Source organism: Panthera pardus, unplaced genomic scaffold (assembly GCF_024362965.1).
Source record: "Panthera pardus isolate Hobbes unplaced genomic scaffold, ASM2436296v1 HiC_scaffold_15, whole genome shotgun sequence".
NCBI classification, from domain to species: domain Eukaryota; kingdom Metazoa; phylum Chordata; class Mammalia; order Carnivora; family Felidae; genus Panthera; species Panthera pardus.
In genome coordinates, this window is record NW_026526710.1 from 54,961,816 (window position 1) to 54,976,288 (window position 14,473).

The 14,473-nt window shown below is 38.5% G+C and overlaps 1 long non-coding RNA gene across 3 annotated transcripts; it reads right to left on the reverse strand.

Moving 5' to 3' along the window:
- Positions 1-772: 772 nt before the first annotated feature.
- On the reverse strand, positions 773-14,473 carry LOC109276393 (uncharacterized). 3 transcript variants are annotated; one of them, XR_008422083.1, is made up of 3 exons: positions 12,019-14,473; positions 11,453-11,562; positions 773-892 (listed from the first exon to the last, which is right to left on the reverse strand). It is a non-coding gene; the product is annotated as an uncharacterized LOC109276393 (long non-coding RNA). The 3 variants fall into 3 exon arrangements; XR_002084648.2 differs by lacking the exon at positions 773-892 and adding an exon at positions 7,088-7,713; XR_002084647.2 differs by lacking the exon at positions 773-892 and adding an exon at positions 9,507-9,747.

A 14,473-nucleotide genomic window follows, 5' to 3' on the forward strand; every position in this document is an offset into this window, starting at 1 on the left:
CCTAGGGCTCATTTTTTCTTAGAAGGAAAAAAAATGTGAGAACCCAGCTGAGATCTGAATTTTCTCCCCAACTCTACAGAAAAAGAGGTAGAACATTGCTGGCCCCAAACTTCAAATACCAGGAGACCAAAATGACACTTCAATAAGAGGAAGAATTCTTGAATATATTTTTTTGGTTGCAGGGTTTTCTTCTCTGTTCATAAGCTCTTTATCCTTCTGATGGGTAGCTTTTTACGTGTGTGTGTGTGTGTGTGTGTGTGTGTGTGTGTGTGAGAGAGAGACAGAGAGAAAGAGAGGAGAGACAGAGACAGACAGACAGAGAAAGAGAGAAACTGAGGGAAATAGTGGGGTCTGGAGCCTGCTCAGAGAAACCAAAACCAACTAAGCCATAGTGGGAGTATTTACACCATGGAATCAGCACTGTCACAAACACAAATCAGGATGGTTCATTTGTTTTCCAGAGAGTTAGTTGCTGTATTATCAGCACACCCCTGGAAGAGACAGACTATAAGATAAAAAGAAAGAAGTTTTAAAAAAGAGCATATCTGAAGAAAGAGAAAAGAGGGAGAGGAAATCTAAGGAGGAAAAAGAAAAATGAGTAGATTTAGATTTGGAAGAAGAATTTAAAAGTTGAGATTTCCTAAATTCTACCCCATTTAAGCCTTTCTTTTTGTAAGTAGAGTTTTTGTTTGTTTGGTCTGAAAGTTTCAGATTCTTCATATTTTTTTAACCTGTAAATCAAAAAAATAAAAAAATAAAAACATACCTTCATGAGAAGCAGACCCAGCCTTCTGCTACTCCAGTGAGTCTCCAAGGGTGATAATTAGGCAAATCCTCTCTGCTCTGGATACATGTTCCTGGCCTGAGTTTTGGAAGCATTACTTTTTTCCACCTGAAAGACAAGCAGATTGCCCACTCAGTCTGCTTTCAGAAACAGTGGAGCACAAATTCAGTGATGTTCATAAAGCCCCATGGAAGTTTCTATTCTTTAAGGATTTGATCTCTGTATTTAAAATGCAAAATCTCTGACTCATTAACACTTTAAACATTTACATCTAAGTTTGAATAATCAGCTGATTTTTCTTTTTAGATGGGGAAGAAAGATGATGGAAACATCCAAGCGCGAAATGTGCTCCTTTTATTTTCTTTCCCTTCTTATCCCATTCAGATACCCCTGCTTATAAATATCAAGGGATAACAAAAGAGGAAATACATACAAACCTATAGGAAGGGGTTCGTTTTAGTATTCAAATTAAAAGAGTGAAAAAGAAATTGTAGGTTCCTGCTTTGTTTTGTTCTGTTTTGTTTTTTCTTCAAACAGGCTGGGGAAATTTATCAAGGCAGAGATTAGGGGTGGAGAGTAGACAGCCCTCTCAAGGATGTGTATGTTTAACCAACTCTCTCCTGATGGGGGCTCATTGAAATTCTAGTCCACAGGTAGAAACCCCCCATATAAGAAAGAGCAGAGTGAAGAAGCCTGAAAATTCCTACAGCTGGAGCTAGGAGACTTACCGGGTTCCCAAACGCCCAGGTTCTCCACAGGCATACACTCCAGGACCTAGTTGCTAAATTGGCCTGTGTTTCCAGACTAAGAGGGGAGCACAAAGGAGGCCCAGAACGCTGTGGCTGGCCATTTGGATAGAACAAACGGATCAGCACCCGTGACCATGGACTCAAATGAGAGGATATCAGATCTTCAAACCAGAGAAAGCTCCTCTCTGGTTCTAAGATTCCTCCCTTACAAAATGAACTTACCCCAAATCTCAGTTTAGCCCTCCTGTTTAAATTTGGGTATTACTCCCAAAATGTCTGGGGTAAGAGCCACAGCTTTTGGGTTGCAGTAACTTAGAATCACTTAGAAACTTAAAGGGCCAATTTCTTTGCTTCTAGGCTGGGTAGGTAAGAATCAGACCAAAACAAAAACAAACAAACAAAAAAGGATAGATTTTATATCTTGCTCTCTTCACCTATATCAATGTTTAATGACTTGCATATACTTTTTTACAGTTTCTTTCCTGTTTTATTTTTACTGCAGAAGCATAGTGCTCATGCTTTCTTTGTAATTGTTTGGAGAGGTGCAGGGAATTCGCTATATACATGGTTTTGTTTTGTCTTGTTTTTTTGGTGAGTGTATTTGGAGGAGGTGGTAACTCACCAGCAAAGCCTAGTATAATAGCGGACTATAATAATACTAAGCAATCGAACCTGAACCTTTGCTCCTGGCATGCTATTTGGATTGCTTTGATAGTCTCTTGTAATTTGGAGCTGCCGCCCTCTACATCTCCCCCCCCACCCCCGCCCCCCTCCCCCCCCCCACACACACCCTTCCAGTCTCACCTTTTATCACCTCCTTCCATTTGGAGGCATGCTCAGACATGTTTTCTTCTCTCAGTCGTTTGCAAAGGCCTCCTTTGGCCCCCATTCCATAATCAAAGCCCTTGTTCCTAACTATTCTATGTTTCCTCTGAACCTCTCTGGAGTACAATTCTCTCCTTAGAACTAATTGGCTATCTGTATATCCTGCCTTGAACTACAATTTAATTCTGTCTCTATGTAGCTCTGTTCTCCTTACTTCCCAATTTATATTATGAGGACCTTAGGAACATACAGCACATCTTCATCTTTGGTTCCTAGCACAGCTCTGTGTATATAGGTGGTTTGTAAGGAGCATTTGATGAAAGAATGAAGGAAAGAATCAATTCATCTCTCAGATGATTGAGTCTTGAGTGGCAGAGGGTTACTATTTCAATGATATGATTATTGTCTTTCCCAGTCTTTTGTGGAGAGAGTATACAATCTCCGTGTGGTTGGGGAAGTATTTCTCCCACGTGATTACTTACTTTGAGTGGATTTTACATCAGTTCTTTAGGTTTTCTGCTCAGATTAGAGCAAATTCAATTGGCACCTTGATTTACACATCTATTATGCTCTTCTTTAGTGCTGGATATTCTGTATACAAAGAAGAGTGTGAAAAATCTATGCCCTCAACAAAGTCATGTTGTCATGTGGAGGATAGGAAATAAATGATTGCAGTAGGACAAACAGGCATGTAAACAAGCTGTTGGGAGCAGAAACAGGGCACTCTTTAGGGTATGATTTAAAAAGGGAGAGACTCAGAGATGAAGGGATAATTATTTATTTTACATTCTTTCCTTACATGTAAATGACCTAAATATATAATAAATATATTACTTAATGAAGGAGCTAAAATTCTGTAGTCTTGACTGGTGGTTATATAACTTTCATTTTCAAATATGTAGCCCAATGTGTGAAAGTGAAAGTAGGAGTACCCTGATTAGGAGGAAGGGACTTATTCCCCCTCCCTTCCTCTTTTTAGCCTTGACCCTGGAAAAGGATCTAGAAACACACTTTAAAAACCATTCATAGGGACGCCTGGGTGGCCCGGTCGTTTGGGCATCTGAATTCGGCTCAGGTCATGATCTCATGGTCTGTGAGTTCCAGCCCCACATCCGGCTCTGTGCTGACAGCTCAGAGCCCGGAGCCCGCTTTAGATTCTGTCTCTCCCTCTCTTGCTCTGTTCCTCCCCTGTTCATGCTTTCTGTCTCTCTCTCAAGATAAATAAAACATTGAAAACAATTTTTTTAAACAAATAAATAATAAAAACCATTCATCAAACAAAGACTTAAGAATAGACATTTAAAATTCTATTAAATCATAAAGACTGAATAGTTGAAATTAGAGCATGTCCATGTAATAATGAAATATATCACTTGAAAAATAAAATCCTCCTCTCAGTTATTATGAATTTAGAAAATTAATAAAATATATGGAGAAAATCTCTTTGATCATTAGGAAATAGAGGGATGAATCTCATAATCCCAAGAGATGATATAAAGTAAATAGTGAGTATATAATTACTTTGTATAAGGTATTTACAGATAATAATAGTAAAATGGATCATCAAGGAACAGCTCCATAATAACAGTCCTCCAAACACTGAATCTGATGCCAAGAATAACAATCATTTTCCGAAACATGGGTATGACAGAGTCATAGTCCACCACTCAATGAACCATGTGGCCAACTTAGACACATTTTCTGTTTCTGATTGCTTGGAAATTGAGAAATTAATATTACCATGGGTAAAAACATGGTCACAGTTTTTGACCCAAAACGGATATTTTCCTTTTCTGCATGACATGAATTTTAAATGAAGTTGCCTTTTCCTGTTGAACAGAGTCAATCAGAATACGTGCATGTGTAAGTCACACATTAGTTTCAGTTCTTGTCCTCCCAAATCCCCTCTGGGTCCTTTTCCAAGTCCCAGTTGTATTGGGTGTGTGCACAGTTCATGAGGTTCTAAAGAAATGAGAGTTGGCTGTGTCTTTTCTTGAAACTGAAATTAGTTATATTCATCAGAAGGTAGTGTGTGTTTGAGATTTTGCCCCATTATCCTGTGATTAATAACTCATGGAAAAAGGCATCAAGATCTCAGTCTGAAACTGAAAATTACTAGAACAACTGCCTGTTTTATATTCTCCTGTCGTGTGGGGTTAAAAACAATAACAACCTATATGGACTCTTGAAAAAAGAAACGGAATAACTGAGAAGAGCGTTGTTCTCTGTAGTACAAAGAGCCCAAAGGCTTGGGAAGTGAAAGGACTTAGACTTTTTTTTCTGTTTTGTTTGTTTTTGTGTTTTTCCCTTTGGGCCATCTGCAAGTGAACCGGTCTAAATTGGTTTAATCAATCAATAGGAATTTGCAATTCTATACTAAGTGCAATGAGAGATAGGAAAAGACTGTAAAATTCGAAGAGGTATTCTGTGAAATTGAGGCATACAAGAGGCAGGCTCCAACTGATCCTTTGATCCAGCTCTTAGACATTTCCTGAAGGGCTGAATACCAGACATGTCCCCCTTTCCAATACTCCTCCAACATTAACTACCAGAGAGGAAAGATTATATTCCTAGTTAGTAATTATATTATGGATCTTTAAAATTATAGGGCTAAGCAATAAAGGTCCATGAGTCATCTATAATATGAAAAAAAAAAAGCTTTTTTTTCAGTAACTGAGGAAAAGCTGCTCAAATGTCATGTTTCTTTGCCTTGTGTAAAATAACATCAACTCACTGGTATAGGAGAGGAAAATGTTTTCTCTACCCTTCTAGGTTCTTTTGGCTATTCAATTAATTAAATTGACATGAGACATATTAACAGGAGAAAAACAAATTTAATCACATATATACAGGAGCCCCATAAGAAAATGTGAGTCCCAAAGACAAGTGGGTTCAGTTGAGGCTGAGCTAAGGAGTGGAATAGTGGCCTAGGGCTTTAAAGGGGAGGAAAGCAATTCAATACAGACCAATTCACAGGGCAATAAAAAGAACAAATGTTTGATAATTAGATGTTTGCCCTGCCATATCGATGGGTCACTCAGAGATAAAATTTACCTCTGATAATAGCTCTTATTCTGGGAAAGACCCCCAGTTTAGATTCTTTAGGTAGTTAAGGGAGGGGCAGAAGTCTCCCTTGAGCCTGCAGAGACTCAATTGTTTTCAGTTCAAAATAGTCCACGTGCCAAAGTGGCACGTTTTTTGCGGAGACCTGTTCCAAATCCCTTCAGTGAGATATGGCCTTGAACTGGATAATAACATTTCAGTTTAAAAAGGTCATCTTATCCCAGCAAGTATGTGAACTCCACCAGAGGCAGGACAATGCCTTCCACTTTGGATTTCCCACTGCCCTAGGCACAGTGTTTTTGTTTTTGTTTTTGTTTTTGTTTTTGTTTTTGTTTTCAGAGAAAGTCAATGTCAAATGCCTGTGAGTTTTACAGAGAAAAAATTAAGTGTGAAATAGGGTCTGGAAATTAGAATAAAACACCCAACTAAGCCCACATGTATTGTGTGCTTTCATTATCAACGATTGCTTTAGACTCTGTGGGCCACTTTTATCTGAAAAAGAGGTGGTGAAAGCAGTGTTTTTATATTCCCTCCAATACATGTTTACTTGAAAAATTCTTTTAAAAATTAGACTTAACAGGGCACCTGGGTGGCTCAGTCATTTAAGCATATGACTTCAGCTCAGGTCATGATCTCCTGTTGGTGGGTTCAAGCCCCCCCCCACATTGGGCTTTCTTTTGTCAGCGCAGAGCCTGCTTCAGATTCTCTGTCTCCCTCCATCTCTGTCCCTCCCCTGCTCATGTGCTCTGTCTCTCCTCTCTCAAAAACAAACAAACATTTAAAAAATTAGCCTGAAATAAAAATCCATGTTTTGAAAGTTTAAGAATTTTAGTAATCAGACCATTTTTATCTGGACTTTCAGACCAAAACCCTTTGAAGAGCTACCTCGGTACATTGTGTATTGTAGACATTGATTTTGTTAATTTCCTCCTTTGGAACAGACCTGGTTGCTTTATTGTTGTTGTCTTTTTATTTTATTATTCTATTATTGGCTAAATCATCAGAGAAATTCTGTGAGTGCATGAGAGAACTAAAGATGTATTTAGTTTAATCAAAGTCTAAATAGCTTGGAAGTCTAGGAAAATACATACATACATACACACACACACTTAAGATTTTATGTAGAATTATTCATACATGCAGGATGCCTTGTGAGGTATCTTTGAGTAGTGAAAAGAGGAACCAACCTTTGGAAGTTCTATTGTCTCATTCCAGTGCTTATATTCACTGGTCTTGTGACCTTGGACAACATCTCTCTCTGGGATCCTCACCTATATATTAGGAGAGATAGGAGACCAGTGGGCTACATAGCTAATCATACCCACACCATTTTTTAGTGTAAGTGTATATATACCTATATGAATGATACAGGTTTCTGAAATCAGACTTATGGAGAACAGATTTTGACTGAATATACTATTGTTACCTGACTTTAATGCAGAATCCTAGCTTTGCTACTTATTTTCATATTGCTTCCTTCAAAACTAGAAAAATAACCTTTTTTTTCCCTTTGACTCTTGGCATGACTGCTGGCGACAACCCATCGCTGAAGTGCTTGAGTAAATAGAGAATAGGAGATTTCTTAAACAAGTGAATTATTTAAATCTGCATATGCAATGAGACTTGTTAGGCAAAATTTCTGCTCAGTAAGACCCCCAGGCTCTTAAGAAGATATTTGATATGTAATTTCCTAAACTGCTTACTGTAGTTTTTGCATCTTATTGTTTATTTTGCACGAAATTGTATTGTCAGTAGGAAGGTTCCCAGAGAGAGTTTTGATTGAAATATGCTTGGATGAGCATTAGGCTTTATTTTTGTGTGTGTGTGCACGTAATAATATTAAATCTTCAAGTTATTGCAAGTTGGATATTTGCCAAGATTTGAATCAAAATGGTTCCTTTTCTTTGTGTTTTCATTATGTTTAGTTCCTATAAATAATGCACATTTTCTCCTTAGTTAAGCAAAAAAGATGTAAGAGGAAATGAAATGTATTTAATTAGTAAGCACAAACATTTCTAACACATACCTGCTCTGTATCTGAGGTAAGCAAGGGTCCCCTAATTTCCTTTGTCCTTACAGCTTCAGCCTCATTTGTCTCTGACTTTACCTTTCAAGTCTATGGCTTCTGGCCTCAAAGTCAACTCACTTTGGGTGGTATAAGCAAAGGAGAGCCCGTGTATATAGAACGCACGTATTCGAGTCAATAGGTTAGCAGGTACCAAGCATGGGCAAGGCGTCCAGAACTGTCTTTGTCACCATAATGAAGCCAAAAGACATATGACTCTTCTCTTCCTGTATAGTGAGTAGAAAAGGTTTTCACACGTGAGACCAGTTTTCAAATACAACTGGCCAATAACAGTTATAAAACCAATCATACATAAGGTGAGAGATCAACTAGACAACTGGCAATACACACGCATAAACACACACACACACACACACACACACACAAGCACACAGAATATGCTTCTAAAACATAAGAACTCATTTACGCAAAATGAAATATTTCAAATATCCTGAATTTTTCTTCTCAACTTTTTTTTCTCCTCTCTTCTTCTTTGATTTATAACCTTTCTCTCTATATCTCTGTCTCTGTTTCTTTGTGCTTTTCTCTCGGTCTCTTGTTTTTCTTCACTTAGGGTATTTTTCAAAAGCCACAGTTTCTTAAGATTGAAACTAGTCTGGTGACTTTTTCTACCCAGTTTCTTGATAAGAACTAAATGTTAGATGATTTCTTGTGTATCCTACAAAAAGCTAATATGTTTAAAAAATAAAAAAATAAAAATAAAAAGCCCCTGGTGAGATTAATGTTCCAGCAGGCCTTGAACTTGCCTTAAAACTTGGAGCCTACTGTTCCAAGTTTGCATGGAAAGTACCAGGAAGAGGAGAGAGTAAAGGAGTTTAATTTCAAGTCAAGCTCAATTTTAGTATTTTCAGCTTCTCTGTTCTGTGGTAGTTTCTCTATATGTCTCCCTTTTATTCTATAATCCATAGCTCATAGCAAAAAGTATAGGCACTTAACTAGTCTGTGATTTGTCAGGTTTCTTAGTCATGACCCAACCCACCCCTACAATAGAATATACATTCTTTGGGAAAGGGAAGAACTGTGACCCATTTGGGTAATGACTAGGCCACATTTAGGAGCCTACTAAAAACTCGTATTATCTGAGTGATTGAGTTGTTAGTTCACTAATGTCCTAATTATGAAGGTTTTTATGATACAAGTAATATAGGAACAAATACACTAAGCCAGAGATGCTTCATGCTGTGCTCTAGAGTCCTACTAAATAGACAACTAATTTCTGAAGGAAAAGGAAGCTCCCTTTTCCCTCCCCCTCTCTGTTCTTTTTCCATATTTGTAACATGATGGCTTCTTTGCTCCTCCACCAGGAAGAGATGAAAAGTGAAAACTGTCTTCATTTTATCATGGACCTCCAAGCCCCTCACGGTTGCATCTCCTTTCTGGGAGTAGGTCGGTTTTCTAGATGACTTTCAGTAAGAAAAAGATACTTAAACAGAAAACTGTTTCTACTCTGGAGGAACTGGAGACTTTTAACAATCATTTGAAGCAAAGTATATGACTCAGTTTGTTGTTGGGATGAAATTACTAATGCACAGAATGAACTGTGACTTAAATTGAATATTGTGCTGATTAGGTTTATGTTTGGGCCGTTCTGGATAAGGCTCTTCTCCATTACCCTGGTAATTGAACGCTGGCTCCAGTAATAAAGATGCAAGTTTGGGGGCGCCTGGTGGCTCAGTCTGTTGAGCGTCTGACTTTGGCTCAGGTCATGATTTCACAGTTTGTGAGTTCGAGCCCCTCATTGGGCTCTGTGCTGACAGCTCAGAGCCTAGAGCCTGCTTTGGATTCTGTGTCTCTCTCTTTCTGCTCCTCCATTGCTGACACTTTCTCTCTATATATATATATTAAAAATAAATAAAACATTTAAAAAATTTAAGATGCAAGTCTGTTGTTATCCAACAAGAAGCTAGGAGGAAATTAAGTGCTTGGCAAAAATGATGTACCTTAGAAACTCCAGGTCTTACATCTTGGGCGTCAGCCTGATTTCTCAGGCTTGGGAATCCATGGTAATTTCTTATGTGTTTTACTTCCAGTGTGAGTTTTAAGACTGCTCGAGTGAGCTGTTCCAATGTTCTCATCTCCCGATCCCTCATTACTTTGAGCCAAAGATTTATTGTTCGGTACTTTGGAGGGTGTTGCTTGTATGCAATTATGCTGGCTTAATTGTAGTTCATTCTTCCCCATATATTGTTGTGTGACCTCGTGCTCACTTTATTGTGGGCTCTTGCTGTCAGGCCTAATCCCTGGAAAGATGTAAGTACATCAGAATTCATTACAAAAAGAAAAGAAAACACAAGTTGGGGTGGAAGAAAGCTCGCAAACGGGGAGGCAGCTTAACCTGCTGCTACTGCCTTTACAGACAGAAAAATAAAAACCCTGGGTAAAATGGTCCCCAGTGCAGCCCTAATCCAGGTCTGTGACCCAGTAGTCACCAGTGTAAAGTTCGATCATGGAAAAGACTGAAGTTAAGCTAGAACTAAGCTAGAAAAAATGGTAATGCTTGTGTCTTCCTGCAGTCTCTCATCCTTTTCTGCTCTTTTGTTCCTGAACTTCCTTTCACACCATCCGCATTTGCCCTTTGTCTCATTGCACCCCACCAGCTGCCACTGCCATCTCCTGGCTCTGCAAGCTTTTATTCAAGCCCTTTCTCCATGACATCAAAATCTGATTTCAGGAAAGCATCAGAAACTCGTTCACTCTTCGGTGATTACCTGAATCCACAATATAGGGTAGACCCCCAGTGGAACTGCCAGAGGGATCAGCGTTTCTTAAACCTGAACATGAATTAGAATCACCTAGAGGGCTTGTGGAAACGCATATTGTTGGGCTCCAATCCCAGGGTCCCTCATTCAGCATTCATGAGACAGGGATTGAGAATTTGCATTTCTACCAAATTCTGAAGCAATACTGGTGCCATTGCTCTGGGGGCCACACTTTGAGAACTGCTGAACTAGTGATCTATCTGCTATCTTCAGATATTAGACTAACCCACACACAAACTCCAGTGGGAGCACAGTGACCTCACAGAAGAGCTTCTGTCAAGCCTGGTTTTCCCTGGCTCCCTTGCTTACAGTAAAGTTGTGAGCTTGGCAGGTGGGAGGATGCTCTCTGATAACGTAACTCACAACCTTGAACTGACTTCTAAATTTTTTCTAATGTTTATTTATTCTTGAGAGAGAGAGAGACAGAGACAGAAAGAGAGAGAGTGTGAGCAAGGGAGGGGGAGAGAGAGAGAGAGAAAGAGAGAGAGAGAGACAGAGACAGAATCTGAAGCAGGCTCCAGGCTCTGAGCTGTCAGCACAGAGCCCGACGGGGGGCTCAAACTCATGAACTGTGAGATGGTGACCTGAACTGAAGCTGGACGCTTAACTGACTGAGCCACCCAGGCACACTGAACTGACTTCTAGAAGTTTCCTGCTCTTCCTGGAAATATGTGTGTCTCCAAAAGAAGTGACAGCACCGGGTCCTGATATAGGAAAAGAATGAATGGCTTGGGGTACAATTTAGTGACAGAAGAAGATGCGAGATATTTCTAGGCAGAGAAGACCTGACAAACGCCCTTCCCATCCTGACCTTGAGCTGCCATATAGCAACACCTGGACTTTTGAGGCTCTTATAACCCACTGCCCTATCACAGAGGAGAATAGACACACACCTCCATGCTCCAGGAAAGGACTGGGGTATCTTGGGAAATTGTGCTGTTTAAAGTGTTACGTGGTTGTCTCCCAGATAGATAGATAATACTTTTTTTAAAAAATACAACTAACGTTTTGAATTTTTTACCATTGCATCACACTGCATTCCATAGTGTGTTTTCCTACTGGCAATCTCTTATAATTTTGAAGCTTAGATTTACTCCTTCTAATCTATGTGGATGTGTTCTTTCTGCATTTGCATGACTAAGTGGCTTCCCTGACTCCTCAAGCTTTTGTGTGTATCTGTACTTACCTTCTCCCTTCAGGGTTAATGTTTGTGCTGTTTCTTCCATCATTTCAGGTATAGTCAACTTATTTTGGTCCACTGGAGTTGTCCATTTTGTTGTTAGAGTGTCAGTGTTCCTGGACATGTAATCAAGATAAAGGGAAACTGATGACATAGAGCATTGTGACCTGATTTCAGAGGAGACTGAGGCCTTGATATCTTACATCCTTCAAACTTATGTTTCTTACCTAGTATCTGGAATTGCAGTGTGCCATTCATAGCTTCTAATGACAAATAAAAAAGAAAGACTAGCTTAGTGTTTGGCATGTAGAAGGTGTTCATTACATGACTGAATAATACGTAAATGAGTGGATTTATTTATCCCAAGGCTTTCATTCAAAAGAAATTGCTTGGTGTTCTTAGACTGCTGGTACCTAAAGGGGGTTTCACTCACATGTCAATGTGATGAAGGTTCTAATAGTTGGTTTTGATATGCAATGGTTCCTTGAGGGGTATCCAAGGTAGGAGGAGTGGGAAAAGACAGGGACTCAAAAGGTACACTTTCAGATCTCAGAGTTTGCCCTCAGGCTTACCTCTCCAGTGGTCCCCAGCTGTCATGATCTTGCTCTGGTTTCTGCCTTCTCTAACTTGAACCTGAATCTATGCCAGTTAGCCCTCTAGCACCTGTATATGGTTGCTGAGAATATAATCGCCAAAAACTGATTAAATGTTAAATAGAAATTATAAATGTGAAATTTCATAGCATAGCATCTGATCCAGAAGTCAGCACTCAATACACACTTGATTCATTTGAATAAAGTCACGGCCCCCAGGGATTGTTGCAAATCCAGTTTTTCCCTGGTTTTGTGTTTGTTAATAGTCCTAGTTCCAATCTAATTTATGATCTCTTCGGAGGAAATTCCCAGGATTGCACCCAGAAATGGGATTCAGGTAAAATAGGAGGGCTGGGGAGGTGGAGGCATAAAGCTAACTTAACCACGCAGAAGGCTGTCAGACCTCACGGATGGACAAATGAAAAGCAGGTACAGATTCTGTGCTAGGCTCATTAACAGGGTGTGGGACTGTGGGAACCCCTGCCTCAACTTCAAGAGGCTGAATAGATGACACATACCTTGTATCATCGTTCAATACTAAAGAAAAGCTCTTTTATGCCCCTTCTTATCTCATTCCTCTATCTGCTTCTCACCCAGTACGTCATTGTACAAGCAAGCTCAAGTCCCACTCAGACTCATTACTTTAAACATCAAGAGAGTAATTCTACTCTTCCCTTGTCTCCTGCTCTAAGGTGTCTGACTCCAATGTTTCTATACCACAACCAACTTTATTCTTCTCTCAAATGGATCCTGCTCCTTTTCTTCTCTTTAGTTTACCAGTACCAGCTCAGGTATTCCTCCTCACATAATGTTTCACAACATAACACATCCACTTGCATTTTATTGTTTTCTCCTTTATCTGTTAAAACTCTTTCCCAGTTAGTATGGTGTATTTTCTCTTTATTTCCTTCCTCATTAACTTTTTTATTTTCACCTTCATTATTGAAATCATGATTCAAACAGTGGGATAATCATTGTTTGAAATTTTAGTGGTTAGTGACATACCTGTTTTAAGGCAAGAACATCATATAATTTGAAGAGGCAATTAGGAATAATCAAGAACCACTGCCAATAACATATAAATCCTTGAAAATATTCCTAATTCCCTTCAAAACATCTGTAAAATCTCTACCTACCTTTTCATTCTCCCCTAATTAAAAAAGCTTGTCTCAGTATTAGCTTAAAATATAGACAATATATTATTTGAATTTTAGCACTTTTTTTGTTTGTTTTATTGAATTAGTAGCATTGTAAAGGTGTTTCGTTTTATATTATACAAATTTACTTTACAGTGTTTCATTTTGAACATATAGCCTAAGGAGTTAAATAGGCATTGGAATACTCTCCCAGAAATCTCAATCACTATAATATTGTCCCACTGGAGAAATCTAAAAGATTTTCAAACAACTGATTTATAAAGAAATTTTTGGAAAATAATCTATTAATAGTTGGAGTCCACTGAGCAGGTAAGACTACTTTTCTTGATATCTCTTTTGCCCTGAATTGATTGCTGAAAGATTTTTTTTCTTAAAAATAAGATTATATTTTATGGTATAGATATATTAATGATTTTTGACAAGTTGAGCATTAAAAATACAATAAAAGCAAATAAATTATTGAGCATGAAATGTCTTTTGACTTCTTAGTTGCAGAAGATAAACGTATAGTTGGAAGTTCTTGTGCACCTAGAAACAGAAGAAAAATTCAGCAAGAGCAATGGGTATTGAAATGCACTGAGGAAAACTGAAGGCAGGTTTTGAAACTTAATGAACAAGCTATTCCAGAATAAATAATAGGGTACCTGTGTCTTCAAATGAAGTCCTCAGAATAGCTACATAAATACTGTTCACCAAATAGTTACCTATCACTTTGAGTTTAGATATTGCCACAAAACTTGTTTCATCTAATAAAATAAAAACATTTCTGGGTGGAAGTTTTAAGGGCTAGTAAGCAGTTCAACACATTCTCTTTTCCTCAGGTGAAGTGAATGGTAACATTTCTGCGATGGTCCTAGAGAGGAGTGTCTAACTGACCTATGTTGTATGTTTTGTCAAGTAGAATATCAACTTTGGAGGTTTGCCTGTTACTGCAATGGAAACTAACCTATCTTGACTAACAAAAATGTTCACTTAGAATATAGATTTGATGGCCATATGCCAAACCTCTTGAATCAGTATCTGGGTCCGGTAAAGCCTAGAATTCTCAATTTTTAGCAAAATCTACAAATGTTAGGCTTCCTACATTTTTAGAACTATTGATGTATGGAGCTGTTAGGCTTTTGCATTTTTTTTTAATCAATACAAAATGTATGTTAGGTTCAAGTGGTGAAAATCTTACATCTTCGACCCAGGACTTTGGCTTCCATCTTCAGGACAATAGAGTGACTGCATAAAATTGCGTAAAAGACATTTGTGTTCATGAGGTACCGCAGAAT